Source organism: Protopterus annectens, chromosome 5.part1 (assembly GCF_019279795.1).
Source record: "Protopterus annectens isolate FY-2018-M chromosome 5.part1, PAN1.0, whole genome shotgun sequence".
In the NCBI taxonomy this organism is placed as follows: domain Eukaryota; kingdom Metazoa; phylum Chordata; order Ceratodontiformes; family Protopteridae; genus Protopterus; species Protopterus annectens.
Window position 1 is genome coordinate 344108821 of NC_056736.1, and position 24108 is coordinate 344132928.

Consider the following 24108-nt stretch of genomic DNA (forward strand, 5'->3'; position numbering starts at 1 on the left):
AGTTTGGGAAGAAAACGGGTAAGTCAATGGATTGATTTAAATTGGCTTCTGAACACACCTTTAGTAGAAATGATGGGATGATTCGTAAGGAAACTCTATCTTTGTGAAAGGTCATGTACGGGGGCCGTATAGACAAAGCTTGAAGTTCAGACACTTATCTCGCAGATGTAATGGCAACCAATAATGCTGTCTTCAATGACAAAAACTTTATGTCACATGATGATGCAGGTTCAAATGGAGGTAGAATTAAGAAAGATAAAACAAAATTCAGGTCCCAAGGTGCTGGAGGTTTTTTCACTGGTGGCCTTAGTAAAAACGTACCCTTTAAAAATGCTTTACAAAGTCTGTGGAACATAATTTTTAGTCCCATTTCCCCGATATGATAGACTGATATAGCAGCTAATTGAATTCAACCTGTAGACACTGCTGCACCTTCACTAAAAACCTTAGCCAGAAAATCTAAGACTGCCATCACTGGGGCAGTAAAAGGATCAATGTGGTTGTTGGAAGCCCAGCAGGAGAATCTCTTCCATTTACTAGAATATAATTTCCTGGTAAAAGATTTACGACATGAAATCAAAATATGTTTTACTGCACGGGAAATATCAGGGAGCCTGGCTATATGTGGAACTGGAGCAGCCAAGCTGTCAATTTGAGGGTTTGTATTGATGAATGGAGCGTTCCTGACGGATGAGTCAAAAGGTCTGGAACTAGGTCCAGAATCCACAGCTCCTCCTGGAGATGGGGCCACAGAAAGGGGAACCAAATTTGACGAGGCCAGTATGGTGAGATGAGTATTACCCTGCTTCTCAATGTGCTGGCTTTCCTGGAGGACCTTCTGAATTAGGGGAAAGGCGCAGAGGAGACCCGGGGGCCAATCATGTATGAGTGCATCCCTTGGTGACTGCCCCGGAGGGGGGATCAGGGCAAAGTAGCTGTTGCATTTGGCATTCATGGACATGGCGAAAAGGTCACAGCAAGGCTAGTCCCACTTGTAGAAAATTTGTTCCGCAACTTCCTGTTTTAGGGACCACTTGTGAGGCATCAGAATAGCTCTGCTGAGTTTGTCTCCTATCACGTTGGATTTCCTCAGGATGTGCACTGCTGTCAGAAAGTGTTGAGAAAAGACTTCCCATTGCTATACTTTCTGTGTCTCGCATAGGGAGTAGGATGTGGTTCCTCCTTGTTTATGTATCACCTTACTGACATGTTGTCTGTCTGAACTGCAGTTGTTCCTAGTGGAAGGGAGTCCTGGAATGCCTACAATGCAAAAAGCACTGCTATCATCTCTAGGACATTGATACGCAAGTGGTTTTCATGTTTCTGCCAAGCACCTTGGACAGTCTTTCCTAGATAATGCCCCCCCCCCCATCTGGGAAGCGTCCGTGGTCACTTTGGCTACCAGTTGCAGGAAGACAAATGGTCGGCCTAAAGTCAGTTGAGCTGAATGAAGCCACTAGCGCAGATCTTTCTTGCAGGATTCTGTTATGATAATCTTGTGGGACAATGGTAGATCCTGCATGGATCACTTGGAAAAGAACAGCCATTGATGAACCCTCATATGTAGATGAGCTAGAGGTACCAAAATGATGGCTGCTGCCATGGTACCCAGAATTTTCAGAACAATTCTTGTCTGTACTTTCTTCTTGAATAAGAGGTTCTTGATTTGATGATGCAAGGTTTGAATCCTCTCTGGGGGAAGTTTGGCCAACATTTTTCTTGTGTTTAAGTCTGCCCCTATAAATATAATATGATGTGGTGGCAACAAGGTAGATTTTTTGAAGTTTACTGTAATGCCTAGCTGACAGCACAGATGAATGGTTGTGTCCCTCGCTCTTGTTAGTAGTTGCTTGGTGGTGGTGGTTAGGAGGCAGTTGTCTTAATATGGAAACTCCCGGAATCCTAGCCGCCTCAAGTGAGCCATAACTACTGCCATGCATTTGGTGAACACACTGGGGGCTGTAGTGAGACCAAAGGGCAGAGCTCGAAACTGGTAGTGACTGGCTGCCAGCCAAAAGCGCAAATGTCTTCTGGATTGCCTGTCCATTTTTATGTGGTAGTATGCATCCTGGAGATCTATAGAGCACATCCAATCATCTTTCTCCAGAAAGAGGAGTATCGACTGCAGCATTACCAGCCGGAACTTTGACTTCTTGACGGACTTGTTTAACCTGCTGAGATCCAAGATGGGCCTTCAGTCCTGTTTTCTTTGGAACTAAAAAGAACCTTGAGTAAGTTCTGGATCCAATCTGGTCTGCGGGGACATTTTGGATGACTCTTTTTTGTAGGAACTTTTGTACTTCTGAAGTTGCATAATCCCTGTGACTGGGTGGAACATCTGGGACTAGTTGTCTTTCTAATGGGGGAGAGGAAAAGGGTATGTAAAAGCCTCTGGATATGACTGTCTGTACCCAATTGTCTTTTGTTATTTCTAGCCAGGCGTGTGGGTACAACGACAAGCGACCCCCAACTGCCTCCAGAGATGGAGAGGTGGGCCTCCTCTCAGGAGCACTGAAAGGTTTTCCCAAGGAAAGAATCTCTGTCCCCCTGTTCTGTGGATCCCCTCTGCCAAGTGGTCGGTGTCTTCCATTGTTATTTCCCCCTCTACCCCTGGGGGAAGAATCACCACACGCATCTGGGAAAGCTCTTTGGGACTTACAGAACCACATTTCGCCCCATTCTGACCTTTGGGATAAGGTCTAGTAGGGAGGGAGAAATGGACTCCAATGGCAGACATAGACTTTCCCTCCTGCTCGCAACTGGTCAAGGTCTCTAATGTTGGGCCCAAAAAAAAACAAGCCATCAAAAGGGGTGTTAATAAAGGAAGACTTGCAGGGTTCCGCGAAATCGCATAAGCGCATCCAGGAATGTCTCCTTAAGGAAATTCCTGCACCCACTGCCCTACTCACTCTGTCGGCCACGTAGGAAATAAGTCACATGAAGGAGTTTACCACAGAGTTTAAGGTGGAGAGCTGGGAGGAAACCTTATCCAAAACCCCTGCAGCTACAGTACCTTGAAGGGTATCTCCTAGGTCCTTCAGGAGATCCCTATGTAGTCTGGTGAAATGGGTCAGGTAGTTCAGAGACCTACATGTAAAAGCCACTGACGAAAACATTTCATTCGAGACTCTTTATTTGGTGGATGAACAAATGAGGAAGTCTCAGACAATTCCTTCACTGTGGCTGCCGCCACCACTATAGCATCTACCGGGACACCCTTGCTAAGGAACTCCTTTTCTGAAGGCACAGTGATGAATTTATTTGGCCTCCTAGAAACAGATTCCACTGAATCTGGACAGCTCCACTCCTTTCGACTAACTACATTCATTAACTGGTCGAAAGGCGGAGACACCCAAGAGGTGGAAGGGCAAGACCCAAAAGCCTCCAAGTACACCGACTCATCCTCAGAAGGGTTGGTGGGCTTTCAGCCACCTCTTTGTTTAAGGACCTCTAGGATGGCTGCAAAGGAGATATCCTCAGAGGGTGACCATGGGGACCCTTCTGACTCATCAAGGTCAGTCTCTGAGGTGATGGACGACTCTGGGGAGTCTAGGTGCTTCCTCTTGCGCAAAATCTTCCGAGGGACCTCCTCAGAGGGGTTCTGGAGATGTTTCGGAAGAGATAGTTTTCACCAGCTGGGGCATCCTGGGGCTTAGGGTCTCTACGTTTGGGTGGGAGAGATGGGGCTGAGACTGGCACTTTTGGGGGAACAGTACTTAGACCAGCAAGCAGAGCAGTCTGAGGTGACAGCACTCTCTCCATCAGCTCAAAAGCCCCCTCACTCCACTCCGAGGAGATCCTCAGCTCCAAGGAACCAGAATACCGACCCCAAAGTAGAGCAGTTGGCTCCAAAGCCGATATAGGAGCTGAGCTCAACCTTGCTGAGGCCCCAAGAGGTAGAATTGGGTCGGACAGCTGTCTGATCCGACTCCCCTCACCGGACCTAACAGGAGTATGTCGGCTCCTAGACTCCTCAAATTCGGATGGAATCGAAGTCAGAGTAGTTGTCGGAAACAAAGATCCTGTAGTAGGTCTCGGTCCTGGCAGTTCTGCTACGATTGGGTCCAAGCTCTCTGGTTCCGAAACCCCAGATCGGGTCGGAGGAGGAACCGAAGTGGTCTTTGTCAGCTCCGGCTCTCCTGGGTCAGACTCAACAAAATTTTAGCTAGCGTCAGCATCCATAGAAGTCTCATCACCACCTGCTCCACATTATCATCTGATAAACTTCTGGAGAATCAGGACAACAAAGTTAGAGACCTCGGATTCGGTGATACCCTCTCTGAAACTGGAACTCCTCTGTTGGCACTGAAATCACAACTGTTGCTGAAGAGGGAGATTTTTTTGGAACCAAGAGCCCTTGGTTCCGAGATAGTTTCTTTAGCCATTTTTGTGGGTGGCTCTGAAGATGAAGCCAAAGATGAAGTCCTTTTCCCCAACTTCTCTGATCTAGAAGGGGATTTGTTAGTAGATTTAGTGCTTGGAGTCCCTTCTAAATCCTCTGCAAAAGGTTTTTTTTAACATACCTCTCACAATCAGCTTATTTCTACATTCCACTAACACTCTGGAGTTAAAAGCTTGACGAAAGGAACAGGACTCTTGTAAGTGAAGGGCACCCAAACAGTACACACAACTGGTAAGTCCATCTGTCAGAGACATAGTCTGACTACACTTGTCGCATTTCTTGAAACATGAAGGTTTCGACTCTGAGATCCTTTGACATGTTTTATACACACCTAACAACCAAAAGGAAAACTAGAGAAACAGTAACAGTCTCAACAAGTCTTTTTTTTTTAACCAACAAGAATGGGAAAAGACAAGTTCTCTAACTAAAACAAACTACTCCTATTAACAGCGAAAAACTTTACAAATAAAGAAAACGATAAAGGGGGATGGCCCTTTAAGTTAACTGGGCCACAGCGAGCCCTCTAACTTAAACAAACTATCCTGTAAGAGATTAACCAAGCTCTCTAACTAAAATGAGCCTGGAAGGCGGAATAGGGAAGGTTCAACAATAACAGGCCTAGGGAAAGACGACGGCCAACACAAGAACCAGCAAACAGTAGCAAACTAAGTAACCACCACTAAAATACTGTTGTTTTTACACTGTATTTTTATATATTTTATTTTTATTTCTACACAATTTTAGACTTATATATAAGCTAGGTTTTCACTTTTACTGATAATTCATGTAATAGAGTTTTAAAAGGAAGGGCAGTAATTTTATGCCATTGCCTGACAACATTAGATATTTCAGTTTTTATTTTTATTTTTATTTTTCTATTGTATTCCACCTCAGCGGCTTTGCACATTCATCATATACTCTTAGGATATATAGGACATAGAGTTTTTAAAAACATATATTTATTTCAGTCATTAGGACTGGTTGAATAAGAGTTCTTAAAACACATAGTTCTATGATTAATTACCTTTGTTTCAACTAAGGAGTTTTGTTCATCATTTAACTGTTTGAGCTTTGTTGGTTCTGCATTTATTTATTTATTTATTCCATCTACTCTGCAACATGAGCAACAGTACTTGCCAGTGCTTGGTTTGTTTAATTAGATGATTTTAATCACATGGTTAGGTTTAGATTAATTAAGCTAATTGATCAATTTAGAAATGTGTATATATACTTGGTTTTAGAAGATGTTTGTTGTAAGGATCTGAAGAAGCGTGTCTTGGTACACGTGAAAGCGCTTATCTGTTCACAATAAATACTTTTTATCCATTTATTGTGGTGGTCGACTTCCAGTTTGTATCCTCACTTTGACTTCATTTATTTCTGGAGAAGACCTTTGGGCTACAGTGACTGTGTGTTTCAGACCACTAAAAGGTATCTCAAAAGGCTGAACAACAGTAAACACTAAGTTTTATCAAACTATAGCAAAATATAGCAAAAAGGAACAAATATATGTAAAAATTATTTCCACTTAGCCAGAGCCTGCATGGAAGTCACCCGATCTTGTTTAGTGGCAAACGAGATTTTGGTAATCTTCCATGAGCATCATGGGATAGTACAGCCATGAGCCAGTGGAAGCTCTCGAGCTCCTGAAAAAGGCAGAGTTGGAATGGATTCTCAGTTCCAAACCAACCAGCAATGAATGAAGGTGAGATAGGACAACATAACATTGAATGTTTCTCATCCATGGTCATGTTCTCTGAAACTGTCGATGACCTCTGTAAGGTCTTAATTTAAAAGCCTGACACAATATTGGTGATAGTGAATTAAAGAGACACTGGTAGTTGAAGTATAAATGGTTTACCATTTTTTATGTCTAGGACTGTTCATGCTCTTTCGAAAGATGTTTCATTCAGCAAAAAATGCATCTTAAGTTGAACTACTACTGTTCAAATACAAACAAAAATAAACTGAATTAAGTGTGATATTTTGTATCTGTTAGTGGACTACACTTGTTTTCCATCTCTAAACTTGAAATTCATACTATATCAGTTTTCAGTATCTTTTTCACCGCACAGTGAGTCAGTTTACTGATATAGCTATTTTATGTTTTTCATCTACGAATGGTGCACATGCATGCAATGTCAATCATAGCTGAACCAAAACATTGTTGCAAAAGATCTCTGCATCTTAAATTGTCTCTTTGGCAAATAAAATAATGTTGCATTCTTTGATATCTTCATTCAGCATTTAGCCCACTGGTAGGTGCTCTGATGTACACATCTGGATGCCCTCCCTTTCATATCTACTGAATTTGTATCTGGTAACGATGGTCACACACAGCTCTGCTCAGTGAAAAATGTTAATGTAGAATGCAATGCGTGATGCAGTGCCTTTGTAAATGTGCTTTTGGTCTCAACTTCATTGAAGCAAAAGTAGGTTCAGTACAAGCTGTTAATGTTTGCCATCTTTCTTTAACATTTAAGTATGCAGTATCTAACCGCTTAAAAGTGAGCAATGGAGCTGTTATAGCACCACATATCCAACTACATCTTTGCTCAAAGTCAATTAGAAATTGCAGAAATTCTCTACGATAATCTGATCAAAATTACGTAATACACCATATAAATATAACCTTCCTCCTCTCTCAGAAATGCAGTAGAGTGTCTAGTTATTACTGTTTACATTTTCTGCTAAAGACGCCACAGCTACATCCTTTGCTCACCCAATAATAGTGCAAATTATAAGAACATCTTTTTGTTTCTTGCTCACTGACCTGAATCCAATTCATAACCTATGTTTTCCAGTTTTCATTTTTTTTCATTAAACACCAGTGGAATTTCATAGCTATAAACCATCCTCTACTACCATGTGAAAATGTTGAACGACCTATTTTAGTTTTCAAGGTACAAGCGGTTTATGCTTTTTTTTTTTTTATATACAAGCTAGTGTGCTCATGTGTGCACACAAAATTCACAATCCAAAACTGTTGTGAAAGCACAATTATTCCAAGAAAGCCAAATACAGCTGCAAACTATCAAACTAAGAAGAAGACATGCTGCCACAGAAGTCCCAAACAAATGGCATAACTGCAGACTTAAAAGAAAAATGAAGCTCAGAGACGTACAATAAAGCTCACAGTCGGCAGAAACTGTTCAGTTACATAATTCTCAGCATAGTCACACAGCGTGGAAATGAAAATACTTAAAAATAACCAGAAATTTAAACCATTGGTAATTATCATAAACCAATCTGAATGGCTTAATTTATGTAGTAAATTTAACTTTTTGTAAAAGAAAAACATGTTCTTAAAGTGCATGTTCAAAAAATGTAATGACTGAATGATATTGCATCAGAAACCTCAAATAGTATTTGAAATTATTTGATTCCATGAGACAAAATACATATATAAATATAAATATATAAAAAAACGCATAAAAAACGCATAGATAAATGATATACCTATACCACCATCTAGTGTTCATTCAGGAAAAAAACATATTAAAACATGATTTGTTTGAAAAAAAACTCTCATTGAAACCTATTCTAGAATGTTACTTAAAAATACATATTTATAAAACAAATTTGTAAATGTATAATATGCTCAAAACTTCACTCAATAAAAAATGTCAAATTGGAAACTTGATGAATCCATGAAAAACATTAAAAAAAAAACATCTAAAAATACATATAAACCACATGAGTGTAAAAAATATATACTCAAGCAAAGATAAGATATTTATAACTTTATCTAACTTGGCATAAACTATAGCAGCAATAGGAAAGTTCAAATGATCAAATTACACATTATAAGCCTCTGGGTCCCACTAAGGAAGTATGATAAAAGATGGGACACATTTTCTAAGTTGGGGTTAAAATCAAATAATAAGAATTTCATATACAAATATATATGTTGAAATATTTTGACATTTATACACACAATAAAATAGACAAACAAAATGTATACTTCGATCAATCATGTTAACTTTCTTATTGCTGTTATAGTTTATGCCAAGTTAGATACAGTTATAAATATCTTATCATTGTTTGAATATGTATTTTTTACACTCATGTGGTTTATATGTATTTTTAGATGTTTTTTAAAAAATGTTTTTCATGGATTCATCAAGTTTCCAATTTGACATTTTTTATTAAGTGAAGTAGCATATTTTACATTTACAAATTTGTTTCATAAATATGTATTTTTAAGTAACATTCTAGAATAGGTTTCAATGAGAAAGTTTTTTCAAACAAATCATGTTTTAATATCTTTTATCGATGCATTTTTTAATATATTTATATTTATATATGCATTTTGTCTTCTGAAATCAAATAATTTCAAATACTATTTGAGGTTTCTGATACAATATCATTCAGTCATTACATTTTTGGAACATGCACTTTAAGATCATGTTTTTCTTTTACAAAAAGTTAAATTTACTACATAAATTAAAACATTCTGATTGGTTTATGATAATTACCAATGGTTTAAATTTCTGGTTTTAGTTCCAGCCCACATCTGATGAAGTTAAGAAACGAAAACGTATAGTTTGAGCGTTAATGTGTTTTGGTGGATTTAATAAAAGTGATTTTTAAGTATTTTTGTTTCCACGCTGTGTGGCTATGCTGGAATTAATTAACTGAACAGTTTCTGCCGACTGAGAGCTTTATTGTATGTCTCTGGGCTTCATTTTTTGAGTTTACTGTTTTTGTGGAGCCCTTGCGCTTTCTTTGGGAATAATTGCAGACAAAAGTTTATTAAAAAAATCAGCTGTCATCTGAAATATTTATGGGACATTTCACCCAAAATGCACAGACATAAATCTTAAAAAATGGCATTAAAACTTGATCAAATGGAGGTGACAACTTCTCCTCTACTTTTTTCCCTCAGAAATCTCACACTCAATCATTATCTTAATGCAACATGTCTTGGATCTTGGGGACAGAGGATTTGGCTTAAATTTTATCAAGAGCATTAAATCCAACCATCTATCTACAACATAGGGTAGGGGCATCTATTCAGCAGTGAGAATCATCTACAGCCAAAATTCACACCCATGGGTGGCTAGCCCTTCCATGGAAAATTACCAAGAGCATTAAAACCAGTCATAAAATCAAATTTGATGTTAACACTGATTTAGCTCACTTCTAATATTCAAACCTATTACAGTTTAGCAGTAACAGTTTTCTGCAGTGAAATCTAATTTCACATTTGCATTTTTAAACATGGCAGAATGTTAAAAACACATCAGAATTGTTGTTGTTCACTTGCTCTCATTACCCAATTTTCTAAAGTGGTTTGACTCACCTTTACTGCCTTCAGACATATTAGAGTTCAAAAACTGAAACAGTAGAGGAGATGGTCTATTAAGCTGTAAAAATTACCCTGGTATAAAACAGAACAGAAGTACCAAAGGAAGGCTGATGCATGGTGTTATGGTTCAAACAATAACAGCTAATCAAGGTATGCACCACGGACCAAGTGGCAGCAATGGTGATTAAAGCAACCACTGAAAACAGCCACACACCTTTTGGAATGACCTTTGAACAAAGCATTTTTAATGGACAGTAAGACATCTGAGAGCAAAAGATGATCCAGCTGGTAATCCAAGTAAAAGGACTTGTTTAACAACTGTAAGTCCTTCCCTACAATGAGCAAGATGGGTGGAGAGCAGTTTTTTCTTCCTGAGATTATGCAGCCATAGCATACAAAACATGAGCTGGAGATGCAAATTCAATTCATGAAGGGCCCTCTCTGCCCTTGTTTCTGCTCCAGCACAAAAAATAAACAGGGAAATGAACAGACTGGATCAGTGACAATTTGTAACCTACTTTCAGGAGGTGCCTAAATCTCTGAGATGATGTAAACAGAGTTTATAACCACTAGAAAAAAAGTTCTTCAGGCCCACCAAACTGACAAGCTTGAAATGCAGATAGGCAAAAGCCTGTCAACTATTAAGTTCAGGTCCAAAAGAGGGAACAGCTTTTTTCTGCAATGGACAAGGGAGATGCAGTCATTTAAGGAGCTTCCTGACCAACCATTGCAGAGACACAATCCTGCTATCCACATGGTCAGGATAATAAGATACAGCTGACGTATGTATGATGGCCACATAATTATCAAGTCTCAAATTACACAGGTACACCTGGGACCAAATAACATGCAGACTGACAAGGTGGGGTGGTACAAGGTATTGCTCTGCCCAAAAGAACAACTGCCTCATGGAGGTATAGGCCTGATTATTGATAAGATACCTGGGAGGTTCAATTACTTCCAAGACTTTCAATGGAAATCGATGAGTGAACAGAAGATAGACAGGCGGAACGAAATCCTAAACTGAAGTCAGCTGTTGCCCAATTTGGGGGACCAGTAGTTATTTACTACATAGTCATGAACATGAAAGCCTGAAATCACACTCCTCCTCATCCACTGCATTAGTTTTGGCCTTTCTTCCCTGAATTTGTTGCAAATAAATACATAATTAAAGTGAATGGGTAAGAAGTGCGCAAGAACCTCAGTGTCATGGGATGGAAAGTGCATCTACTGCTACCCCTCCTTACCCTGCTAAATGGAAGAGAATACACAAAGGATCACAACCTTCCAAGTGGCAAACTGGGATGCTATAAAGATGGATCTTTATGGAAGACTTTGATCAAGAAGGGTTTTCCAGTCTGCAACTGTACAAGAAAAACAAAGAAGTGGCTTTATAGACGTCACCAGATTTTTTACTTCTCCTATAATGTGAACAATGAAGGAACAGATGGCTCCCTGTATGGTTCACTGCCAAACATCCCCACCTTGCACAGTCAGTATGACTGCATACCTCTTTGGTTAGATGCTACATGATAAACTAGATATTTAATCAAAAGAGGGTTGGCCTTGGAAGAAGTGTTGTCACTAAGGTTTTCAAGGTCAAGAGGATTGTTTTGAAGATCTAAAATGGCTAATGTAGGGTTTCCTTTTCAGGGGGAACAAGGATCCCTGCCCCAAGTAGGAGCCAAGATGAATTCTCCACAACCGCCCGGCAAAGTATGCACTGTGAAGATCTGTGACACCCACAGCTGAACACATGCGTGGCCCACAAAGTGGTTGTTGGAGCTATTCACTACCCCATACCCTAGTATTAAAGGGTTTGAAACCAGCAGAAGAACAATAAGACTGTGGTGATTTCTTAATCCTTGAAACACTAGTCTACTGTAACACCCATATCCTCAGACGAGCAAAACTGCACAATGAAGACCATAGCTGCTACAAGATTCATAAAACAAAAATAGGGTGTGTGGTGAGATCCTAAACTGCATCCTCACCCCAAGATGCTGAAGTCATGACCTCCATGGCCCTTTTCCAGGAACAGGAATGGCAGTGAAGTGTGTAGAGCTCCATATCCAATAAACACAATTTTTTGAAGGAGTTAGACAACTACTTTATGGTCACCCCTTGGGACTACAAATGTGCTCTGTGCAGGGATACTTCTAAGCAATCCAAGAAAAAATGGGTTATTGCGGCAAACCAAATCAGAGATGAAATGAAAACTATTCAACAAAGAAACTCTGGCTACAGATATGCCAACCTATTTATTGAAAACTAGCACTCAATAAGGGTTTCACCCACACTATAACTATCACAAGGTAGTTGTTCAGGCAGGATAACCTACAGAAGTTCTTTTACTGCAAGTTTCAGACATGAAGATCAATAATCAATGTGTTGAAGAAAGCCCATAGAGGATTACTTTGTAGAAAGACTAATGCCCACCGAGAATACATTCAATGAACATCCTGTGTGACCTCAGCTGCAAAAGTGTCATCGATCAGAATCAGAGGTACACACCATGCATGATCCAACAGAAGTATTACAAATCTTGGTGATCACTATCCAGAATAAAACACAGCACAACTGCTTGCTGACGTTAATGAAATCCAGAACTGGATGTAACCAAATGTAACCTTTGGGACCAAGAAATAGGGGCAGAAATCCTTGCCCTTCTCTAAACAGGGGGGGGGGTGGGGGTAGTCTCTATGGCTCATTATACAGTGCAGTCTGGGCCTATCTTCAATACTTCCCTGAGGTCATCTGCACTTCACTGAAGCCATTTTAAAGGAAGGACCTACAAGTTTCAAGACATGGCCGAAGATGTATATATATCTGCAATTCAATGGTCCCTTGTGCTGACTCTTCAAGTCAAGACAGACCAATAATGACCAATGACCAGGCCCAGACCATGTCAGATCTACAGAGGAGTAAGTGGGATCTTCCTTTGGAAACATGGCATGGAAGGGGGCAAGCCTACATGATGCTTGACATCATTCCCAAATGGTAAGAACTTTTTATTTCTTTTGGGACTGGCTCAGTCTAAAAGCAAAAGAGATGAGGAGCATGGGAATCATACAGGTCTTGGACAGTGGGGATAGCCTACTTCCTCAGATTCATCCACTAGGTCCTGGAAGCCCTAGATGAAGAGCACTTTCCCATTAACTTGAGTACTCAGGATGTTCATAGGTTCATACTAGGCTATCTGCCCGAGGGCATTTATAAGCCTAGCCCATAGTTTTGTGGCTTACGCCACCCCTTTAGTTTGGAGAAACTATGCCCATTATTTTGCTGTGCCTCTGTCGAGCAGTGACACTGAGGTAACCCCTGGGGTGTATCTGCGATCTCCCATCCATTGGTCAAGATTCCCTTTCCCTCGTCAATGGCCTTGGTGACTGTTTCGAAAAAGTCAACCAAGTTTAAAAGGCATGATCTGCCTTTGACAAAGCCAAACTGGGTTGGATCCAAAGTCTGCAAGTTCCCTATGTCTTTATTTATGAGATCCATTATGATCCTCTCCATGGCTTTGCAGATAAGGCTTGTCAAGCTAATGGGATGGTAATTTCCAGGGTCGGTGGAGGCACCGCCTTTGTGGAGTGGGACCACAGTCGCTGTGCGCCACTCCCTGGGTATGTATCCAGAGGTGAGACTAAGATTAAACAGCTGTCCTAACTGTGGGTTTAATTCCTCGTTGAGTTCATGGAGCACACAGCCGGGGACACCATCAGGTCCCATGGATGCTGTGTTCTTTGCCTTGGAGAGAGCAGTTCTCACCTGGGCGTTAGAGATGTTTGGGGGGCTACAATAATTTGGTATAGATATCTCTCCTTTAGGGGAGGGGAGAAGTTTGCACTGAACCTGTCAGCCAGTATGTTGGCAATGTCTGTAGGATCAGTAATCTTCACATCATTTTGAACTAATTCTGAGCATATCTGGGAGTTTCCTCCTAGGTTTCTGACATAGCTAAAGAATGCCTTATGGTTGTCTTTAGAGTCCTTAGCTATTTTTTCTCAAAATTAGCTTTGGATGATTTTATGAGAGCTCTTAGCTTTTTACTTATAGTGATCAGCGGTGTCTTACCTTTTAAGGATTTTGCTCTATCTTGTAGTAGCTTTCTCCTTTTGTTGTAGAGTTTGTTTATGGCTGGGGTCCACCAGACTGGACGCTTGCCTTTGGTACAAAGAGTCTTTGTTTTGCTTGGGATTGCCTGATCCATGCAGCCCTGCAGGTGCTGGTAGAAGGCATTTGTAAGTGATTCAGCGGTTTGAGTAATGTTAACCGCCGCTCAGGGGCCTTAAAGGAGACCACACTAGTCTTTAGAAGTGTGAAGTCGGCTTCGAGAAGTTCTTTACTGTGGTCTTTTCATTTTGGGTGCGGGCGGGATGAGGACCTCCAGCGAGATTAGTTTGTGATCAGATCTCACCAGTGAGTGGTATACTTCCGGCGTTGAACATTGTGCTCCCATGTTCGTGATGATGAGATCAAGTATGTTTTCTCCTCTTGTGGGGATGGTGACTAGTTGTTCCATGGCATTTGAGTTTATGAATTCCAGGAACTTTTGGGCTAGAGTGTTTGGGCTTGAGTAGTGTTCCCAGTCTATATTAGGGTAGTTGAAGTCACCTAGTATGATGGTGTTTGGAGATACATTTATCCCCTCCAGTGTTTTCAGGAAGGCCATATGAGGTTCCTGAGTTTGCTAGGGTGGCCTGTAACATGCTACAAATTGCAGAGCAATCTTGCCTATGGTTAATTGCACCTGGATGGTTTCCGATGCATCGTGCGATGCCACCAATCTTGAGGTGTGGGTGTCCTTGATGAATATGGATACCCCTCCTCCTTTCTTGGTATTGTCCGGGTTTTGGGGCCGGAACGCATGATATGAGGTAAAACCTGATAGTGCTGGGGTGCTCTCAGGAGCCTTGAACCACGTTTCTGTCACAGGTTTCTGAGATCATATTCTTGAGAAAAAGCAGTCTAAGCCATGCACAACAGTGGTGCTATCAGGATTTCTGGAAGTGAACACTCATTTCCAGTCTGTTGCCCTTGCCCGTTCCTCTTGTTACAGAAAGTTCTGAGCTGTAATTCAAATCTGTGTGCTCCTACATTTCCCTAACAAAATTTCCTTTTTTCTAGGGCCTGTACCTTAAATACAGAGTTAAAGATGCATCATGGCATATGTACTGAAACATTTACATTAGATGCCTTCATCTGGCTGACTAATAACAAACAAACCAACACTCTGACACCTTGGACCTTTTTAGTTTAGATGTCTGAAAGTAGGCCATCTCAAGCCCTTAAGCTGGGGCAGAAGACAGTTCCTTAAAAATTAATATACACTCCATAACCTACAGTGTGAATGCTTATCCATACCTATACACTATTACTATGTCCTGTTGCTTCTGTTGTAGATATTGAATAATGGCTGGCTTTGTATTAAAACTGTTTTTGATGGAGTACTTGCTTTTTTCTGTTTCCTTTATACTACTTTGCTTTGTGTGCTATCACACTCCATTTGGCTAGGCTGCTCTGAGCTGAGCAACCAAGCTATTGTTAAAACTGACTATGATTTTTAACAGATATGACTCAATACCAGTCCCTAAAAATCAGTGAAGTGCATATTTCAACTAATACAGTGCTCTACTAAGTCTGGATACATCTTATTTTACCTACTGTTCAGGGTCATTCAGAACACTGCAGAGTCTGGATACATCTTATTTTACCTAGTGTTCAGGGCCATTCAGAACACTGCTGATTCTGGATAAATCTTATTTTACCTAGTGTTCAGGGACATTCAGAACACTGCCGAGTCTGGATACATCTTATTTTACTTACTGTTCAGGGCCATTCAAAACACTGCCGAGTCTGGATACATCTTATTTTACCAAGTGTTTAGGGCCATTCAGAACACTGCCGAGTCTAGATACATTTTATTTTACCTAGTGTTCAGGGCCATTCAGAACACTGCCGATTCTGGATACATCTTATTTTACCTAGTGTTCAGGGCCATTCAGAACACTGCCGAGTCTGGATACATCTTATTTTACCTAGTGTTCAGGGCCATTCAGAACACTGCGGAGTCTGGATAAATCCTATTTTACCTAGTGTGCAGGGCCTTTCAGAACACTGCCGAGTCTGGATACATCTTATTTTACCTAGTGTTCAGGGCCACTGGGAATATTGCTGAGTCTGGATACATCTTATTTTATCTAGTGTTCAGGGCCATTCAGAACATTGCCGAGTCTGGATACATCTTATTTTACCTACTGTTGAGGGCCATTCAGAACACTGCTGAGTCTGGATTCACCTTATATTACCTAGTGTTCAGGGTCATTCAGAACACTGCCGAGTCTGGATATATCTTATTTTACCTAGTGTTCAGGGCCATTCAGAATATTACAGAGTCTGGATACATCTTATTTTACCTAGTGTTCAGGGCCATTCAGAACACTGCCGAGTCTGGATACATCTTATTTTACCTAGTGTTCAGGGCCATTCAGAACACTGCCGAGTCTGGATACATCTTATTTTACCTAGTGTTCAGGGTCATTCAGAACACTGCCGAGTCTGGATACATCTTATTTTACCTAGTGTTCAGGGCCATTCAGAACACTGCCAAGTCTGGATACATCTTATTTTACCTAGTGTTCACGGCCATTCAGAACACTGCTGGGTCTGGATAAATCTTATTTTATCTAGCGTTCAGGGCCATTCAGAACACTGCTGAGTCTGGATACATCTTATTTTACCTAGTGGTCAGGGCCATTCAGAACACTGTTGTAACAGCTGTCTCATGAGTGAAGGTAGTATTGCTCTTCTATGCATGTAATCACTGCTGCTTTTGCAAGAAGTTATTTTTCGAAATGCTACATGCCTTCAGTCTGCTTTACATTTCTATGTCATTGCTCTCCATTTGGCTGGGCTGCTCAATGCCCAGAAGTGAGATGTACATTCCTTAACTATTTCTAATTACATAAATTAAATTTTAAAAATTGAAGTGTGTCACAATGCTCTCCATAGTCACAAGCCACTAAAAACTAAACTATGACTATAGCCTTTGTGTTCCTATATAACTCCCCCTACACATTACCCATAATCTTAACTTGGAACTGCATGACTGCCCAACCTGTGTGTCTCATTGGTGTTAATGGGGCAATGTTCTGCATCAGCATGCGATCTTTATCCCCCCACCAACTAAGCTAAGGATAATTTCATTAACCCAACAGGCACCTTAGCCCACTCTTAAGTATAATAACTTCTTGTCACATTGAAACAGGCAATACAAGTTAGGGCCTTGCTGATATAAGGGGACCACAGTAAAACCTATACATCTCTATATGATTGTATATACTCTAAACCCCTCTGCAAGAATGATGGCTCAGTATAAAAAAGACTGATTGCAGCGACTGGTTTAATTACTGGTGTCATTCAGAAGGGGTCCATCATGTGTCACCATGGAGGGAAATGGTTAATGGTCCTTGCTTCACTAGGGATGGCTTGCACCTTTCAATTCAGGTTTTTGACACATTAGCCAAGACTTTCTCTAGTCCCAGAGTGCCTTTTTCAAGCAATGTAAGCCAGCTTCATCTACCACCCTAGCCAAACCAAATCAGGACAGTACAAAAGCAGCATTGCTCAATGGTTACATTCCTCAAGCATAAACTGCCCTTCATACAGCATCTTTGGCACTGACAACACATCCTTCCTAACAAGACTCAATACTCATCACTGATTCAGACATTCTACCAAAAGTACCGTTGTAAACAATGGGGTGGTGATGTGGACATATTCCTCCATGGCTAATTCTCCTCTAAACTTATACAGCTGGATAACAATGTTGAAGTCCTTGACATCCTAGTAGTTATAAATAGGACCAGTTATCACATTCTGGCCAAGAGCACTGCTATATCAATGCACATGCCCTAGCTGTGAAACACTGTGCCCTAGTGAGTGCTCCTATGGCTGATGTTAGGGAAAGACGGTGCTTTTTTCTCTCTCTCTCTCATTTTTACAATGTTGTAACAGTTGAGAACCCACAGTCTGTGTTGTTTTCTAGTCTTTCTGACTGAACCCAACCATGACCTAAATAATAAGTCAAAGAGTTACAAAGACACTGTGAGGCTCTGTGATTTGTTGCCTATATCACAGTGGATAACACCAAACAGAAACCCCAGAAACGCCTGAACTATGGAAGGTACTAGCCAGAGCTGGGAATATTTGCTCACTGGCAAAGTGACATACTTTTTAGCAGGTTGTTTTTTTTTTTTTTTTTTTTTACCCTGGCAGGCAAACACATATTATAGCTCCCAAACATTCCTGATTTTACTTTACAGTTTTGCCTTTTCCTTCGTAAAATGTTTCATTTGTGGGAAATCCATGAGAATTACAGTCAGTCAATAAAGTAAAAAATGAAAGTTGCATACTTCCTATTGTTTCAAAAATGAATATTGATGTAAAATCTGTTGTTCTATTTAAATCTTAAGTGAATTATAGCAATATTTAAAAAAAATTGTCCCTAATTTGCACTTTTTGTCTTCGTCCCTGACTCTTGCGCAAAATTACTGAGAAGCATTCCAGATATTCATACCTCTCGGCTATTCCAGATAATTTCACATCATATATATATTTTTTCGATAAATCCTTGCGAATGTTGTGGATTTCTGGTGTGCACTCACTAAAGTAATGACAAACGTTTCAGTTTCAGACTTCGTATCTTTTGGAAAACGCACTGTACTGCAGAACCTGTTATTTAATATAAGGTACATGAACAGGTAATTTCATTGTGTGGTTCTTATTATTCATTTTAGTGTCTGACATCGGAGATGTACACAAAATAGCTACAATTGTTGAGACTATCTGAAGAGGAAAACATATCTGTTTGCTCATTATTCTGACTTTGCAGGACTAATTGTGAGTTGTGTGAATTAGGGTGGAATATTTCAAAGCGTGCCTACTGTTTGGATTGAACAAAGATGAAATATATTACATGGACATCATTTTAATGCAATCAGCTGGGTGTTGATGGCTGTCTGTGGATGAAAATAATTCACCCTTCTTGACGTTACACAGTTTAAACCATGCCTAATTTGGCTTTGTAAGACTGATGTGCAATGGTGTGACATAAGACGGAATATATTTTTGTGTGCTTCTCTAAAACAAAAGTACAGTAGCACACAGCTAAATGAAACATATCCTGCCAAGGATCTGAAATCTGGCCAGTATACAAAAGCTTTTAGGTGCATTCCACGTGCACTGTACATTTAGATGTACACACACCAAAATTCAGAACTTTTTTGCCACTCTGTAAAAGGGAGGCTTTACATAGAAGCAACCCAGCCAGGTTAGCTAAACTGGTTATTTATATACTAGGAGAAAAGTGGAGCCAAGAATCATCTCCAGAAAGGGAAAAAAAAAGAGAAATTACTAGGGTGTTGGGGGAGGGGTTGCAGTACTGCAACAGTGATCTATTTGTACATCTACTATTACGGTACATTTACTTACACATTACGTTCATGATTAGATTACTGTTGCAGTAGTATATGGCTAATGAAATGATTACTTAAGCCTAAATAGCTAAGGAGGAGTTCAGAGGAACTGAGTCTTGAAGACCTAAAATAACTGATCTAGCAAACCCTACTGTGGCCTAGAAAAAGTGTCAATGTTGCAATGTTTTGAGAAGGATAAAGAAACATTCCTGTCCATGGGAAAGAAAAGGCTTTTCTGCAAGGTATTCTGGAGAAGAGTCTCATTTATTGTCTGTTTTGAATGGAGGGAAATATCTCTGAGGAGTTTCCCACAAGTGGGAAATCTCCTGCAAGACCCCTGGGTGTAAATGTCATTCATGGGTGTCTGTCCTGGATCGTCTCACAGTGCCTGGTATAGTGCCTTGATCTGATAGAATATAAGTAGCCTGGAGGGACAGACTGTGCAGGGGGATAAGATTTGCTTCCTCTTGTTTATGTAACACATCAGTGTGGTGTCATCCTGTTACTACCTGTAAAGGTCCTGGAGTCCACAAAGGGTTCAAGGTCTTCAAAACATTTACTTTAGGCCATCATTTATTTGATATGCATATATTTTTCTTGAGATGATGGTTCTAAACTCTCTAAACTTTGAATCCCTTGGAAAATGTTCCCTGATGCAAATTCTGAAGCATCCATGTTGACATAGCAGATGGAGGGGATATGGGGAGATCTCGGTTCAGAACAGTTTGGTGTGACCTCATAAAAGCTCTTTTCTGATAAAGTTCAGTACTGGAATAAGAAAAGACATCAGGATGCTGATGTTGAACACATGCGATCTACAGAAGTCACTGTATTTTCCTCATACGTAAACTGGCAAGAAGAATCAGTACAGCAGCAAGAGTGGGGCGAAGGGATCAGTTGTTCCAGGCCCACAGTTTTAGAGGGCATAATTGAGAAATACACTTCATTCATTATTTTTTTATTACCGTCTTTATGTCTACTGTAGGAAGCTGATTAGTGCAAATGCACCAATCCACTTACTGCTGCCTAAGCCACAGTTTTTTTTTTTTTTTTTGCTAAAGAGCTGAGGGGGTCATGGACTGGCTTAGGTAGTAGGAAGTCAACTGGTACAAACATACTAGAGTACCAAATGGCTTACTACTATGTATGCATTTTTTGGGGGGACTCTTTGCTGAAGAGCTGATGGAGGCATGGACTGGGTTCAGAAGTAGGAAGCTGAATAGTGCAAATGTACCAGTCAGCTTACTACTACAACATGCTTTTTTTTTTTCTCCTCACTTAAGATCTGAGAGGGTGGAGCATTCTACATTGCACAGCTTATAGACAAAGAAATTGTGTCTACAGCTATACATGTCTTTGCCCCCCTTTACTCAGCCCTCATTAGGCCAATCATTTAATATAATGACCCCTTGGCATGCATCTGTCCAGACACATGCAACAACTGGAATACCCACAGAGATACCTTACTAAAAGTTTACAAAGCCTAAAAAACATGCCTTTCATAAACCAAGTCAAAGCCCAGTTACTATACTCTGTATTCTACAGCTTGCTAAGATGTGACCAGTGTTTGCCATACAGGGCATCCTGTGACCCACTACAAATACATTTATTGTACAACAGAAAGTCAAATGGCATCAGAAATACTCAGTCAAGAGATCTAAGCCTCTTCTGCAACATCAACAGTGTACTTTGGAGGGACAGGTATATTTCACAGAGGAAATCACTGCTGTGGAACAGACATCCACATAAAACAAAGTTTGCCCCTGTCTATTTTCAATAGCAACATTTACCCCAGGACTGTCCCCTGTAATACTAATGGACAAATGCATCTCCTAACTACTTTATCCCATACATGTATCCCCTCAAATAATCTATAGTAGTATCTCAGTTACTCTCATTAGGAGTAATACATAATAATCTACCATGGGCTTGGTACGGCCAATCTATAAACAAATGGGATAGGTTATTTCAAGCACAAAAAGGGAAAATGGTTAGGCTTAAAATGGTTCACAAGGGCATCTAGCCTAGTACTTTGAACCTATGAACCTAAGAGTTTGTTGAGTGAGCATTTTGAATTTTGGAACTTTTATGAAGAGACTGAGAAAGGACAGATCCAGTACAGACCTCCAATATTCCCACTTTTTTGGGTACAAGGGATATCCTTTAATAAAATCCTTCATCTTATTGCTATTTTTAGAACTGGTTCTATGACACCTTGAGATAACGTATGGGAAAGAATGGGAGGGAACACATGAGACTGATTTTCTGGGTGGGGAGAAATTCCCAGACTTGGAGGAAAAGAATTTCAATGCCACTTGTTTCCACTCTGGACAAATCCTAATACCCAGGCATTTGTTGTGATTTGTTTCCAAAGAGGACGACAGAGAGACAGATTGCCTGCAAGACTGACAGGATGGCTGGGGGTGGGATTACTCATGCATTTGTCTTGCTTTGTGAATGATCTTGGGTATTACCTCCTTTATTCTTTCGATCGCCTTGCCATTTTATCTTGTACTTGTTTTTTTCTCAGTCTTCTACTTGGATTGTTTAAAGAATTTGTTAAAAATGGGCCCAGGACTGGAAGGATAGTTTCTACTGTATTTTGAGATAGAAGGCTGACAAATCTGCTTTATGCATTTGATGGGTTTTCCTCTCTTATCAAATATTTTTAAAACCTATGCTGAAGAGGTACCAAATAACACTTCATTGTCCAAGGCAGCATTCAGAAGCAGTCTGAGTACTAAGCCTGGCATACCTACCTATGAGCAATCCTTTTACAGCTGCATGAGATACTGCATCAGCTGTATCATAAGAGCTTTTATGGGATGCTTTGTTATTTGGGATAAAGGGGACTCCATACAAATATTTTACCTCAGAAGAAGCAAATATTTTATTCATATCAATGAAGGTTGTCAGCAGTAATTTAGCTACATGAGCCTGAAAATTCACAGCTCTAAATGTCAAAGTAGTAGTACAGACCCCCCCCCCCCCAATGCCTATCAAAAGCCATTCCATCTTTGTCTGATTACACAGAGTTGTTAGTGGCTAACTGCTTGCAGGAAGTGTCCTTTGCTAAAGAAATAGCTAAGTATGCCAAGGGTTACAAAACAGGAATTTGTGGGATTGGGGTAGGTTTTAAAGCCTATCTAGCTTTGTGGGTGCCAGAGGCTGACTTCCTGGAGAAACACATGCAGCACTGAGAGCATCTTCCAGTGCACCAATAACAGGTAGGGATGGCCAGATGTTTACGGGTATCCACTTGAAAGAGCTCATAATGATCTTTTTTTTTGAATCTTAGAGACTTCTTTTTCCTCACATTTGAAATTATCTTTTATGCTAGAAATAGCATCAGAAAAGGATAACTCTCCCCATCTGAATCGGATTACAAAATTTCCTTCAGATTCTGATTCCAAAGAGCAAGTAGACAAGAACTGGGAAGCATTATCCAACCTTATCTCTTCTACATCACACTGACAGTCACTGTCAGAAGGGGAAGAGCACCTTATCATTTTAAATAGAAGAAAGCTAGGGAAGCAGATCACAAGGACTGAAAAGCTTTGAAAGCCCCTCGGTAAAGCTGTACCTTTCCGCCTTTGCCTCTTTGTAAGTTGGGGTGGAAGGGGGAGAAGGATGCTTAGTTTTTCATATTTTCTTTCTCAGGGTGTCTAAAGCTAAAGTCCTGGGCAAAGCAAAGTCCTGGTCAAATCCAACATCCAGACATCTACTCACAGAACCTCCCATCTATTCCCATATCAGCACTTAAGGGAAACTGGCTTAATTTAACTATGTATTCCATACTTGTTACACTGCCTCTTGGCCAGTTAGGGTGTGTTGAAAGCATGCAGAAAAAAAGGAAAGTTGAACAGTAAACAGTTAATTTCTTTCCTTGGTCATCCTTCTGGTTCACACCATCACTGGCAGAAAAGACAAAAAAAAAGCACCACAGCATCTAGATAAAACGTGGATTCTGGGGGCTGCTAGACCTCCAGACTCCCACCTTAATTCAGTTATTCCCCTCACAGTTACAACAGTGCAGTCTTAGCCAGTTTTAGCATATTGAAAGGTTACAGGAAAAAGCTGAAAATAAGAGAAATATGGGATGTCAGAAAGTGGAGAAACCAGAGGATCTACCTGGGAGAGGGAGCACAGCAAGTGTGGAATTTCACCTAAGACTGGCCCTCAGTACAGCTTTTTTTGTCTTCTAATGCCCACTCAGCTGGCTACTGTGCCCATATTGTAAATGAATCTGAACTGCCACTGTTCTCAGCCAGCAAGAGGAACCCTCTGTACAACAACCACAACTCATGACACATATCCAAATAAGCTTGATTCCCTTACTGCTGAACCACACTATTAATCATGGGGATTTCAAGTAATTGTCCATTAATTGGAATAGTTACACTACTACAAATAAGTATGCACAACTCTTCCAAGACTTCATCAATGTAAACTCACTTGACCAGACTCTGTGCTCCCCTACCTCTCAACTGTCCAGAGTTTCACAGAATGTCCAGATTTTTTGGCTCTCAGTTTTGGACTGTCCCTCATAAAATTTTGATTTTCTGGCAAATCACTGAGGACTGAACTCAGAAATCAATGACAGGCATTTGAAGTTTAGACTGTATACCTTTCAGAAAATCCATGCTAATGCAAAACTTTCTAAGTCTGTAGGAGTAATATTTAAAATATGTCCCCTTATTATTTATGACTTTGCCCAGATTTCTTGCTCTAAGAGGTTGAGTGAGAGGTATGGCTTCCTTATGACAGGATCGAATGTATTGGATTTTGGGTTTACTATGGCATGGTTGAATGGGGTTACATCGAATGATCACAGAACTGATTAATATTGATTTCCGTTAATGCAGAAGAGCGGAATGTTGAAAATGGTTTGCAGGAGAAAGTGCATTCGGCATATTCGA

At 40.3% G+C, this 24108-nt stretch overlaps 1 protein-coding gene across 1 annotated transcript in view; it reads right to left on the minus strand.

The window, feature by feature from the left end:
- INPPL1 (inositol polyphosphate phosphatase like 1) overlaps nucleotides 1-24108 on the minus strand; it is a 1746155-nt gene that overhangs the window by 488712 nt on the left and 1233335 nt on the right. The window lies entirely within an intron of this gene.